The following is a 13,753-nucleotide window of genomic DNA, read 5'->3' as shown; positions in this document are numbered from 1 at the left end:
ACCTACCGTCGTCCTGGCAGGACCTTCATGGGAAAGATACAGGCAGCTCTTGACTTTCCATCAGAGGACAATCCAGCCGGGGCCTCTCGGCCACTGTGTGGCGTTGGCTCACTTACGGTTCAGAAAAGGCAGGCGTACAGAGGTGTCTCTTATTTCCTCTCAAACAGGCTGAGAACTAAGGGCAGACACTCTCCAAACCCAAAAAGAACGAGGCCCTCGCCCTGTGGAGAAATCGGAAACACACATGGTGAAATCATCATCATTCTTTTATTTTTTCTCTTGAGGTGGGGATGAAGGGGACACCTAGATGCATATTAATGAATTGATAAGTAAAATCTACAAGGACACCCTTTGGAAGCATGTCTAAGTCCTTGCACAAAATCCCATTTGCGTGTCCATTTTCCATTCTCACTCGGACCCATGGTCCAGGAAGGCACGTTGCAGGGTTAGGGTTAGGGTCTCCAGCTACAACACGCGGCGGAAGAGCTTCATTAAAGCTTGGAAGGTCTGCCATGCGCAATATTATAACAGCCCATTTTGCTAAATCATATTCTTCTCCCGAGAGTCCGTGGACGTGTCCGTTTCTGTTGAATCCTTTCCGCGCCTGCACGAACTCCAGGCTTCACTCTGAAGGGACCGTCTCACCGAGAACCTACCAGGGGCAAAGAGCCTCGGGGCTGTGCCGAGGCCAAGGGTGACTCTGCAGAAGCAACATGCGCTATAATTCCTCCTAATCCCCACCTCGTTTTTGTCGCAAAATACATGCCTGCGAGGGAGGGAAGTTTTAGTCAATTCATCACGCAGTCGTTACACCCTGACCCTGTGTGCGCGGCCTCGTGCTGGCTTCTGGGGGGAAGAAGAAAAGGACTAAGAGCCTGAATTTGTGACGGGAAGAGGAACAGCAAAAGCCTTGGCCCTGAGTCGGGAAAAATCGCTTCTCAGATCTTAATCCTAACTCTTCTTAATTAGGTTGCTTCACATGAGTTACGTAACCTCAGTTTCCACACCTGTAAAGTGTCTGTGTGTGAGCCTTACAGGCAACCCTGGCATCCGCATCGTAACAGGCGTTCACGGCGGGCAGAGTGTAATCAAAAGCACTAAGTAGGAGTTCCTGTTGTGGCTCAGTGGGTTATGAGCCCGACTAGCAACCATGAAGTAGCGGGTTTGATCCCTGGCCTCGCTCAGCGGGTTAAGGATCCGGCGTTGCTGTGGCTGTGGCATAGGCTGGCAACTAAAACTCTGATTAGACCCCTAGCCTGGGAACCTTCATATGCCACAGGCGCAGACCAAAAAAGCAAAAACAAACAAAAAGCACTGAGTAGAAAAAAACATGTGGACATTATCTCCTGGAAACCAGCAGCAGCCCAGTGAGGCTACAGCTTGGGTTGCAGGACCAGAAGGAGGCACCCTCTAGGGCCCACAGCCTCCCTCCCCTAAAGCGCTGAGGGCTACCAAGGAGCAAAGCAGACAGGAGAGCTGGCTCTGGGGAAGCATCGCGGAGAACCAGTGATGGGAGAGAGGTGGGGTCAGGGGTGTGCTGGGAAACGCTTAACAACCAGCTCTCAGCAGGACCCTGACTTGTAACCTGGTGTACATACTCCCACCTGTGGCTGATTTCCAGTTACCAACAAACAAATTTAGCAACCATATGGGAAACTATTTCCTGAAATGGTAACAACTGGCTCTCACAGCTGCAGTACATCTCTGGGTTGGGCTGAGGAAAAGTGGGGGATGCCAGCCAGGTCCTCGGCCCCAGAACCAGGTACACCCAGCAACTCCCGAGTCCATAAAACTGTACATTTTAACATTCTGGAATCTCAGTTGTGACAAACACAATGACTCCAAAATCCTATACAGCGTTAGAGGAATATTCCCGTGCATTATCCAAGCATTACTATTATGCCCGTATTACAGACGAGCAAACAGTGACTCCGACTTGACTAAATTGCATAATTAGCAATGAATGGGGTCTGAGCCCTCACCCCACCCCAGAGGGAACCTAACACCTAGCTCCTTCCCAGTTCAGGAAGCCTGAGAGCCCTTCTCAAGCTCCTCCCCATCCTGAGTTTCCAATGATGCTGAATAGACTTAGGGCATCAGTCCTCCCAGCGTTTGGAAAGTGAATCCCACAGTGACCATTGCAGCTGGCGTTCTCTTCTTCCTTATCCCCCTCCCATCCAGTTCCCTACCCCAGTATCACAAACTCCAAACTCCTCGCCCACGTCTCTCCGACCCAGGAAGGGACGCAATCTCATCACCTCCAAACCATTTGCTTCAGTCCTGCTTCATGCTCCTGCTTATTAAATTGTAGGATTATCCCACTCTGCTGCCGCGGCAGGGCTCCTGGGCGGGTTTATTGCGCTGTTGCTCAGAACTGCTGAACTCAGCACCAGCACTGGCTTCTCCAGGACGGGGGCAAGACGGATGAGCTGGCACCTGCGAGCCTCCGAGGGCAGAGACCTGTGCTCCAAGCCCCAAAACGATTCCCCACCCGAAGGTCTGGTTTCTAATTATTTTGCAAGTATGAGAGAACCACGCTTGGCTTACTTCCCCCTCTAAGAGCGCAGAAAGTGTCGGAACCTTTCAAAGAAAAGTGTGCAACAATCCAGGCCTCCCCCGCTTTTTCTAGCTCATCCATTTTGCCCACCTAATCGCCTTTCTGTGACTCGTAGGCAAACCCGGCTAATCCTGCGCTTGTCATTAGCGGCAGAGACACGTGCGCACACACGCATGCGCACACCAACCCTGCCCGGTGCTGCGCTAAGCATTCTGATGGCCTCAAGTCCGCCCATCTCTCGTTACCTGCTCACGCGTCATTTTCTCCCCATTAAAACTTGCCCCTCTCCTGCCGCTCTACCTCTTTATTTAGCAAATTCTAACTGGCACCTCATGAAACATACCAAACACGCGGTGAGGTAGCCAGCAGAGATTGCCAAACTCGATTACCTGCGTAGATCCATCTTGCCTTGGTGCTGATGAGGAAGCTTGGCTTATATTTTTTTTACCTCCTAGGCAGGGTGGGCCCTTTCAGTTTCTTCCCATCCTTCACTCCAGACCCCCCAGGTAGTAAACCTGCGTCTGCCCAGTGACCCAGGGTGGAGCTTGGGCTCATTTATCTTTTAGGAAGAAGACTCGCTGCCCACCCCTGCTCAGCCCTGCCACCCGGAAGAGTCCCTGCACCAAATTCTCTCTTCTCCAGTTGGTGCACTTCCTCGAGCATTTTTTATCTCATCTGGTAGCACCTCCTTTGTGAAGCCTTCCTGATCTATAAGACGGGGGTGGAGGCTCCTCTCTCTTGGCTGCTGCAGTGTTCCGGCCCCTCTCTCCTGTAGCACATGTCCCCATGCTGGCCCCTTCACTGCACTGGAAAGTCCTTGTGTCCAGGGGCTGAATCTCAGACATCCATTTGTCACCTGCGTCTGGCACATAGTAGGTGCACAATGAAGCGTGTGTGACAATATGAACCAACAAAGACACTTTGTCTCCCCTCTGCATTCTCCAGACCCTCTAGTTCTTCAAACGATAAGGGCCAGGAGTCAGGGATGGGAGACCGTGCAAGCTGTCTCCAGCTCAGTGATTTTAGATTCCCCCGGTGTTTAACAACATGGACCGCTTCAGCTCATCAAAGCCTCTTCAGTTAAGAATCTTCCCCCCCCACCCCCGTCCCCTCTGCCTTCCTAAAGTGGTATTCAGATGGTAACATAAAAACATAAAATCTCAGGAGTTCCCTTTACGGCTCTTCAGGTTAAGAACCCGACAGAGTGTCCATGAGGATGCAGGTTCCATCCCTGGCCTCACTCAGTGGGTTAAGGATCCGGCTCATGAGCTGTGGTGGAGGCCGCAGATGCAGCTAGGATCTGGCATTGCTATGGGTGTGGCATAGGCCAGCGGCTGCAGCTCTGATTCAACCCCTAGCCTGGGAACCTCCATATGCCGCAGGTGCAGCCTTAATAAAATAAATAAATAAATAAATAAATAGTTCATGGTTTAGAAAGAAAGACCAGAAGTCAGTAACTAAAAGATGATGTGTGACAGAGGTGCGCACAGATCACAGGTCCTAGGTGCGGTATGGGGTGTGGCGTCAGGAAACAGGGCACAAAGGGCTGGCTAGAGAAAACCAGCACCAAACTCAACTCCTGGGGGACAACACGTGCACCAGGCAAGTCAACTAAGAAGATGCAGTGACGTGGGGGGGGGGTGTACTGATGATGGCGGGAGGGGCCTCAGGCTGATGTGCCAACTTTGGCCCCAGCTGCTCAGACAGGTGTTCTTAGACCCCTGGTGGGTATATGCAGGAATAGCTAGTCCTTCCAAGTTGAGATGAGACAGCCTCTCTCAGGGGAGCTACACTGACTCCAGAGCTATCAGGTTTCTTTCCCGCCTGCCTCTGTTCTCTGTGGTCCACTTCTAAGAAGGTATTTCCATGGGGAACTGGTGATGGGAAAAGAAATTGCCCCTGATTCTACCCCATGAGACCCCAAAGAACACACGCAGACAGACCTCTTTCACAGGGCAAGTCCCCCTGTTCTTGAACACAGCTGTACTAGCCCTCCCACCATTCCCCGTCGTCACTTCTCCAGACTAAACAGCCCCTAGCTCTTAATCCTTTCTCAGAGTGACCTCTTTTCAAGTCCACTCATGTTCTGATCAATATTTTCTCACTTTCAGTCTCATATGGAACTTTCTGAAAATGTGAAGCCTGTAACAGAGCTGAGTATAATCTGAGCAGCAGAGAGTAGGAATATGACCTCCCCTGTTTTCTATCTCATATTTCTAGTAGCACAACCAAAGACAGAGTTTGCTCTTTTGGCAGCCACATCACAACATGGAGTCTCATAGTTTACCAAGCACAAACTCTAAGTCGTTTTTTTTTTTTTTTTTTCTATTTATGCTGTTGCTAAATCACATCTTCTCCACCTACATTAGCGCAGTTACTTTCTGGGCCGAAGGACAGAACTAGGCAAGTGGCAGTGAGTTAGCATGCACTCCTCCTGCCTTTGGGCCCTGAGAAAGCTCTCAGGGAGAGGTCCTCCTGGCTCCTCCATACATGGAGCAGAGCTGGAGGCCTGGGACCAGTGGAAAGCAGGTCACAAAGGCTGCAATCCACAGGCAGCCCAAGGCCCAGCCCCCCACCTCCAGGCATAGGCCCTGATGTCCCCAGCAGGTTCCTAGGACTAAGCTGTCTCTTGGTGTCACTCTTTCCTTCCTGTTTCACCCGAGAGGCCAGCCCACTCCAAATGTTGTGCAACAAGGCTCTTTGAAACCTCAGTGGCTTCTCCCCTGTGGAAAGACCTACAGTTGACTCCACGGTCCTTCCTGGAGGAGCTCAGGCGAAGGGTGAGGCGTGGGAGACGCCGCCGCTACCAAATTAGATGAGCTGATAACCAGCATCTGACCTGATCGGGTGCTGGAACCCTTGGGAGACTTTACCATCTTTCCACAAAAACCAAAAGTGTGCCAGGCAGATACGGGGCTGGAGGTCAGGGCGGAGGCAAAGGTCATGTATTTTTAGGACCCAGCGAGGCGTGTGGGGATCAAAGACCCTCCGCAGCAGAGCAGCCCCGGCTCAGGCATGTTCAGGGAGGAGTCAGGATCAGGGGTACACAGTCCCACCGAAACACGCAGCCCCGGGGCGGAGAAAGTGAGCAAACATCAAAACAGCCAGCTCCTGAGCAAGGATGGGAGCCCTGTGCTCCCAGCCCAATCCCCCTGCCCTCCCCGCTGCATTCTCCCCTGCCCGAAAGCCACAGACCCTCTTGGGCGGGCAGGCGGGGCAACCCTCCATAGAGCCTGGGGACTGCCCCTTAGAGGTGCGGGACTAGAAATGTGCGGGCAGAGAAGACACGGGGGGCGCTTGCCTCTCAAGCTAACTTCGGAACAAAGACCCAGTCCAAGGGGCAAGGGGACAGGAGACAAGAACAAAGTCACCCTGATGTGTCTCCCAGCCCCCTTTCGACCCAGCTTCCAACAGCCCACAGGGCATCCTCCTGGCACCTCGTGAATCAAGCTGAGAGGAAGACAGAAAACACCGCTCATGAGAAAGGGCAAGTGAGAACCATTCATGTCTCTGGCTTACAATTTGGTGCCATTTCTCTGAACAAATTTAGAGGTCAAAGATAACCCCTGGAGGGAAAGAACCTGACCCGCAAGATTGTGCATATTTTCTGCCCTCGGTGCCCCTCGCTCCCCCTCGCTCCCCTCACCGCACATTTTGGGGCTGTGTATTCAGCGGCCAGTCACCTGCCTATAGTCCGACACGGGCCCAGGGCGAGCTTCTGAACCAGAGGCCGAGGGATCCTTGTCAGAGCTTTCATTCCAGCCAGGTCCTAACCAAGCCCCCATGCCCCTTCCTCTTTCCAGCATCTGCTCAGATGTCACCTTCTCTGTGGCACCTTCATCTCATAGACGAAAGTTCGCAGTTTCCTTCGGGGGAAGGCATCCATGGTGTTTTTCTCATTGGCCTGTTTTTTCCGCCCATCTGTGTCTGTGTGGATCTGAGTTGGGAGTTCAAGGGCCAGCCCAGCCCCTCACTCACCTGGTTCAGAGCAGATGCTGTCATGGAGAGAGGCAGGGAGGGGCAGGGTGCGTGAGTGAATGAATGAGTGAACAAATGAAACGCGGGGGGAGATGGACTGGGAACAGGGTCCCTAACCCACAAGCCTACATCATCTCATTCACCGCTGCTTCTCTCTCCACCTGACTCGCTGGGACATGGAAGCACCGGGGCTGCGATGAGGCAAACTGCGTCCAGCTGGCAAGGAAACCAGGCGGCCCGAGGTGTGGGGAGGAGCCCGTGTACTTAAGAGAGCCCGCACGGGGCACGCGCCCTCGCTCGTCCCCAGAGGAGACTTTCCTTCTCCCAGCAAGCGTGCGGGATGCTCCAGGCGTGCCAAGGCCCTCCGGGACCAGGGAGTTGGCCGCAGGCACCCACGGTAAACAGCCCTCTAATGACGGAGGGCTCGATGCGGGAGATTTCAGTCCCGACTCTACACCGGCTTCAAGAACTTGAAACAGACATTCCCCCCAGAGCCTCAGTTTTCCCATCTGTTTGGTAAGAGGCTGGGATTGGCTGAGGTCTAAAGGGCCCCTGAGCAGATAGAATTCGGGTTCCAGGAAAGGCTGTGGGTCAGGGCTGCAGCAGGAGACCCTACAGTCTGGGTTCACTAATTCCCTCCTTTTCCAGGAGGAGAAAGCGGTGCGGGGGGGCGGGGGGTGAGATCTACCCCCCCCCTCCCCGGCACACATCAGATTTGCCTTGAGAACGAATGGAAGTCAGGCTCGGATGCTAGTGGGAGAAACGCCACCTCTGAGGGCCTTCACCTGCCCTGCCCTCCAGGTGTGGCATGGGGAGGGGAATTAAAGTAATGAGTGGTTGATAATGCAGTCTCCTTTATGTTTCCCCAGGAGTTTGCTGGCTCCGTCTCCAGTTCCTTTTGTCTCTTCCCACATCCCCTCACTCAAGGTAGGCTTCTCCCCACCCCATGGAATGAAAGAGAAGCAGGTCACAAAGCCTCACAGGTTATACAAGCCGCTCCCCCTGACAAGGAGCAGGGCAAACTTGCTCTGCACTAAATGCCAGGACACCCCACTGGGTGGGCCTCTCCTCGGTCAGACCTATGGGTCCCTTGATGGGCTGGCAGATCTCTGCTGGATCCTGAAGTGCCCCTCTCAGAGCTAGGATCTCAGGGACATAGCTGAAAGCTCCAGGGGCCATCCAGTACACACACACACACACACACACACACACACACGCACAAAACACGTGCACACACAGCCTCTCCTAGCCAAGGGAAGATCTGAGCTTTCTTTTCTTCCTTCCCCAGGTCTCTGGGAGCCTGGGCCTTCAGAGACAGCCCTCAGATCACCTGAGTCGCCCAAGGATGGAGACCTCCCCCCCATTTTCCAGAACAATAAGGTTAGATGCAGAAAGGCCTGGCCATTCCCAGCCACCACCCCCCGACTCCTCCCCAGGTGTGGGTGCTGAGAGGTGGAGCCACAGCCAGGCCTCTCCCCATTGGGCGGGCTCCACAGGTAACCTGAAGCTGTGCTGCCAGGTGCATAAATAAAGTGTGGGGCTATGGTACCACCTCCTTGAAAGGGGCCGAGTTCTTCCTCAGCCTCGCCTTGGAAAAACCAGCTTCTCTCCCTTTCATTGTCTGTTCCCAGCTCCTGTGCTGCAAGCTCATCTGAGCCCCCCACACTCCAAACTCTCTCTTTCCGGGTCCTTGAACTCCCCTCTCTGCCAATCCACTTTCCTCTGCCTTCGTACTCTTCACCATTAAGGGAGAGGGGCTGTCCGGGACCAGCCCCCACCGCCCCGCAGGACCCACTTCTGTTCTGCACGGGCCTGCTCAGCTGAACTCCCTCTACGGCAAGGGCTTCTTGTTTCTTACTCGCTGTCCTCCAATCTTCGGAAGGCAAGAGCAGTCCAAGGCTTGGAATTCCTTTCCTTCTCTCGCATGCACGAGTCTCCAGCCACCTCTTTGTTCTGAATTCTCTCATGAAAGTTCTTTCGAAACAAGCTCAAAGAAGGCCCTGCCCTCTGACGGTACAGACCCTGATACCTCCAGGTGAGTCTGAAATCTCCGGATCTGGGGGGCTGTGAGAAACCAAAGCCAAGAGGCTCCATTAGGAGGGTCACTGAGCACGAGAGAGAAGAGGGGGGATCTGGGGAAAAGCCACGTTCACTCAAAGTGGAGCGGCCGCTTCCTCCAAGGTGAAAAGAAGTGAACCTGCCGCATCTTTAACCAAATCCAGTCCGTTCTAGGTTTTCTTGGAGACTTCCAGTGATCCCAGGCAATAAATCTCACCGATAATGGGAACTGGCGGTGAGGTGGGTGCTAAGCAATTAAGTACCGTGATGGTCGTTCTGGTCTGCTTTCAGGGAAACGTACCCAGTTAGAGGGACAGGGGTTTGGCTGGCTTTTCAGCCCTGGGCTGGAGGGTGCGGCTAGAAGAGGAGCTTCAAGACCTGGTGATATTCTTGGGTTCTCGTGTCCAACACCCAGTCCTGAAGGCGGATGGGGGCACAGGAGAGGAGTCACTGGGTGAACTGACTCTACAGCCAAGTACACGTGTGGTTTGCTTCTCTGACCAAACCCCAGGGTGCCAGGGGCCAAGTTACAAGTCCCTGGGACATCCAGCTGGCCAAGGCTTAGTAGACAGAAGAATCTCGAACTTGAGGTCCAGCGTAGGTCAAGGCTGCTGATTCAGGCCCTAGTGCATCTTCTGTCTTGTAGCAAGCACAGGGCTAGAGGGGGAGGGCGGGTGAATGGGAAAGGGCTGCCCTGTCTGGGCTCTAATATCAGCGCTCCCTGTCGTTTGCACAATCTTTCACAGACACGGTCGTCGCTGGAGTGTCCGTCTTGGAGGTTAAGGACCCCAGAGGTGGGTGAGGCTCTCTGCACGTGCCCGTTGAGGATTTGAAGAATCTGGTGGACTGTACCCATTGGGAGGGTAAGAGTGGGGTAAGATAGGTCTGGAGGGAGAGGAATTGCCCCCTACGCTCTCCGAGTTGGGGTTGAAATCCAGAGAGAAAGCAAAGAATCCTTCTGACCCAGATCTATGGCCTCCCATCATCTCCTGGCATCGCTTATCAGCGCCAAACAGGTTGGTCCCTTTCTTCCTATGACTTTGTGAAATGGTTCAAAGGCGGTGCAAGGGGCCTGCATCTCCAGATGACTCACAAGTGGGGCACGTTTCTCCCTGGGGTGAAGAACCATAATTACAAAGGAGAGTGGGAGAGGATGGGCCAGCCCCCTTCTGCCCGGGGCCCCCCCACCCCACTCCACACACCCTGCGTTCACCTTGACCAAGGGAAGCCAGGCAATAGCTGGAACCCCTGAGCCCTTGATGAAGAGCTTTGGAGAGGCCCAGTGCCCGGGGCTTGTGGGCGGAGGAAGAAGCCATTAGAAGCCACTGCCTCTCTGTGTCGGGTCAGAACAAGCCCGGGAAGAAAGTATTCCAAACAACAGGGTGGAGCTGCCCTAACTCACCCCGTCTGCAAGTTGGTGCTGAGAACAGCCTTTTATGGGGCTTACTTGGAGCCCGGGGCAAGTCTGAGCACAGCGGGGAAGGGCGGAGAGGCAACCTCACAGCAACGGGGAAGGCGTTTCTTTTGGGAGGACAGAGAGCTCTCAGAGGAGTCCCATCCCTCGGTTTAGTTCAGCCTCTGGGAGCCACCGTATCGCCCCCTGCCCCGCCTCCAAGCCCCCGGATGATGTGGTTTCTTGTCCCTGCAGGTTGGGGAAGGATGTGGGGCCACTAGAAAGTGGCCACCCGAGGTGGATCCCTAGGAGCAACACCAAGGAGGCTTACCCTCCTCTGCCTACCCGGGGCCCAAAGAGCACGCCTGCCTCCGGCCAGGTGTTCTTCCCCCCAGTTCACACCCGCACACGGGCCGGCCGCGCAAAGCGCTGCTCAGGCTCTTTGGAGGGTGCGGGCTGGAGAGGAACTGCTCCGCCCCGCCTTCCAGGGCCCTGGTTCGAAGGCGCGGGAGACGCATTTTCCCAAAGCGGAAATCTCAGAACACCTGCCTCCCCAGCACGGGGGGAAGACGCCCAGCAGCCCAGCTGGGTAAAGGCAGAGACGTTTCCATGCGGATGTGGGTGGGATGGTCCCTCAAGGGTGAGAAACAGCAGAGGTCCCAGCCGGGCAGCGCCGGCCCACCCCGCGGCCCCGTCTGTGCCGCAGACACAGGGAGGTTCCGGCGAGCTGGCTCTGGGCAGCTCCGGAGGGAAGTGGTCTCCGCCAGAGGGTGTGAGGACTCGGATCTTCCCCATTCCCCGCGACCGTGACTCCGATCGTGGAGGCTTTCGGCCAGGCAACCAACGACCTGGTGTATCGAGGCCAGGGTTGCCCCGTGGCCCAGACTCAGCACAAGACCTCGGAACAGTCCACGTGTTTCTCTTGTCCTTCATTCCACCGGAGTCTGTCTCATACCCAACCAGATTTCAGTGGAGTGAAGCTCAGGAGGCGTGGAGCTGACCCCGCAGCAGAAGCGGCGACAAGAAGAGCTCTGTGATGCATGCGGTCGCCCGCCGACTCCCGGGCCTTCGACGTCACCGCCCCTTTGGGTTACAATGGAGACCTGAGCTCAACGACTGGCTCGGGTTCCCTCCCTACGTGGGTCCTCCAGGCAGGTGGCTGGAACTCTATTCCCAATCAGCAAGGAACCCTCTGCCCTGCCCCCCCCAGAGGACCCGCAGGACCTGCACAAGGGGGTTAAAAAACGACGAGGATTTAAAAGAGCATTTATATCGTAATAAAATAAATGTAAATATGATGGACGTGAAGGCAGCCTGCAGATATGCGAGACGCGGCCCAGGATCGACCACCGTAAGGGCGTAAATTGCGTAAAGGTTGATGCACTTAAACACATTTGACACATAAAAACGTCAGGTCCAGCATTAATCATGTACCAATCGTGACTGCCTTTAGGGGGTCTCTTCTCCCCAAGACATAGGCTTAAAACGCTCACCTTGATAGAAATCTGGTGGTCTGGGGGGGGCGACAAATAATGCTTCTCAGCTGTCAGGGTCTTTGATTTGCTTGGATAGATTTAGCACGGATTTCATCGGCGTTACAATCCTGGGTGATGTTTCTTTTTTTTTTTTTTTTTTTTCCTCCACATTCTCTCCTTTAGGGAAGGAGAAGGTTGTGGGGAGGAGGAGGGCGGGCCCCCAACCCGAAGGAAGCCGCACCTGGTTACTGGGGAGATGTCTGAGCCTTTTTGTGAGTTGCTCCAGTAAACAGGGGCTCCTTCGGGGAGCCCGTGGCATAAAAAGGCGCCTCTGAACAAAGCCAGGTCTGACAAGCCTTCAGAAAAACCGGTTTTCACCTCCAGCATGTGCTCTGGGCAGCAAAAGTCAACAGATGCTGGTGGTCTGGCCGAGATTTTCTTAGGATCCCCGCTCTAAAGGAGACTCCAGCTTTGCAGATGGAGGCCTGTCACCTGGGTGTCCAAGCCCCCTCCCCCAGCCGGTGATCTGAGGGGAGGGGCCTCTACACACACACACACACACACACACGACACTGCCCCTCAGGGATAAAGGGCTCTCAGACTCAGAGCAGAAGCCAAGAGAAATAAGCATTTCCCAGAACACGTTCCTGCCTCAAAACTCACAGGTTCAAAACCTCTTCCCTGTCGCCCTCACCCCTTTATGCTGAGGCCCAGAGACAACAACAAAAGGGCAAGGAGGCCAAGCCCTGGGCAGTTTTTGGAAACATGTTTACCCATAAAAATTATGCAGTGAATGAGGTTGGGGCCCGGGTCAGAGCACTCAGGGCTAATGAGCCCGCAAATGCCTTCCGGTCAAGGTTCTGAAAGAAAAGTCACAAATCAGACCATTTCCGTCTGCAGCTTGGTCGGGCCCTTCCACCGGGGATCTTTTGAGAGAGGGAGTGTGTGTGTGTGTGTGTGTGTGTGTGCGCACACACGTGTGCATGCACGCCTGTATGTGAGGGAGGCCTGGCTCAAGGGGGACCACAACTAGCAGAGGGCCAGCTGCCAAGCACCAGCCAGGGCACAGAGCTGTGGCTACGCAAGGGGCTACTTGATGCCACCCCAAAGCCATTTTCACAGCTGGGACACAGGGTCTGAACGGGCAGGATGGTTTATTTCTCATTCAGAAGGAGCCTGAGCCGGGCTGGGAGCAGCCTGCCGGGGAAGCCCGCCTGTGCCGGGAGCTGGTGGGAACTGCTCCATCCATCTGCCCCGTCCAACCCCCACTATTTTATGTCCCATATCTTCATTGCAAAGCATGGCTCACCACCAGAAAACAGAAAATGATTTAATCAAAATACCCTTGCAACAACAACAACAAATAATATCGCCCTGCTTGCTTTATTCATGATCTTTTATTGAGGCGAAAGGCAAATATCATTGAGCCAAACCCGAACAAATATATACAAGCGCTGGTAATTCCATATTTTGTGTTAATGGTGTACACGGTAGATACGACGCGAGAGGAGTAAATTACAATCCCATCAATAATACATCGCATCCAGGCTCCGGTTTCCCAGGCAGGAGAAAATGCATATTGGTAAAAGGCTCTCCAAATATTAAAAGCCACGCATATAATGAGAGAGTGTGTAGAAGTTACCCAGTCCCCCAGGACGGGAGTCTGGGCTTTGTCGTCAAGGTCCTTTATAAAAGAAACAGCGTGCGTTGACACATCCCACAGCTGGGGCTGCCTGAAGAAACCTGGTTCACGATCCCGGCAGATCTCTGGGTGAAGCTTCAGTCGCAGAACCACCTGGCACCCAGGCCACACGACTTAGGGAACTGCATCTATTTGGGCTCCCTGGGTCTGTGGTCAATGTCCAGGGTCTGTAGGGTGACCGACCAAGGTGGACAGGGGTCTGCAGAGAGGCCCCAGTGCAGCCGCAGTGCCAGAGGGAAAACAACGCGGCTCCCAGGCCCCCTCTCGCCCTGACCCTGACCCTGATCATGACCTGTGTGTGACCCTCCAAAAGAAAGGAGGGAGGAAGCACTGACGCCAGGACAGGAGCCAACTGCCTGCCAAAGATTAGAGGGTTATGCGGGACTTTTTTTTTTTTGCTTTTGCTTTTTAGGGCCTCACCTGCAGCATATGGAAGTTCCCAGGCTAGGAGTCAAATCGGAACTGCAGCTGCCAGCCACAGCCACAGCAACGCAGGATCCCAGCCACATCTGCAACCTACACCACAGCTCACGGCAACGCCAGATCCTTAACCCACTAAGCAAGGCCATGGATCAAACCCTCATCCTCAT

At 54.3% G+C, this 13,753-nt stretch overlaps 1 long non-coding RNA gene and 1 other non-coding gene across 3 annotated transcripts in view; one reads left to right on the top strand and one right to left on the bottom strand.

Annotated features, from left to right (window-relative positions):
- Window positions 1-13,753, bottom strand: part of LOC102159171 — a 135,773-nt gene that overhangs the window by 33,233 nt on the left and 88,787 nt on the right. The window contains exons 1-2 of one of the 2 annotated variants that reach the window (XR_002336079.1): window positions 2,259-2,640; window positions 7-221 (exon numbers count right to left, since the gene is read on the bottom strand). This is a non-coding gene — a long non-coding RNA (uncharacterized LOC102159171). Of the gene's footprint in view, window positions 1-6; window positions 222-2,258; window positions 2,641-13,753 lie in introns of those variants that run through there. The other variant, XR_002336078.1, reaches the window with a different exon arrangement.
- MIR205 (microRNA 205) lies at window positions 10,906-10,974 on the top strand. The gene has a single exon (NR_038496.1). It is a non-coding gene; the product is annotated as a microRNA 205 (primary transcript).

This window comes from Sus scrofa, chromosome 9 (genome assembly GCF_000003025.6).
Source record: "Sus scrofa isolate TJ Tabasco breed Duroc chromosome 9, Sscrofa11.1, whole genome shotgun sequence".
Classification (NCBI taxonomy): Eukaryota; Metazoa; Chordata; class Mammalia; order Artiodactyla; family Suidae; genus Sus; species Sus scrofa.
The sequence above is the reverse complement of the archived record's forward strand: the minus strand, read 5'-3'. Positions and strand labels throughout refer to the sequence as shown.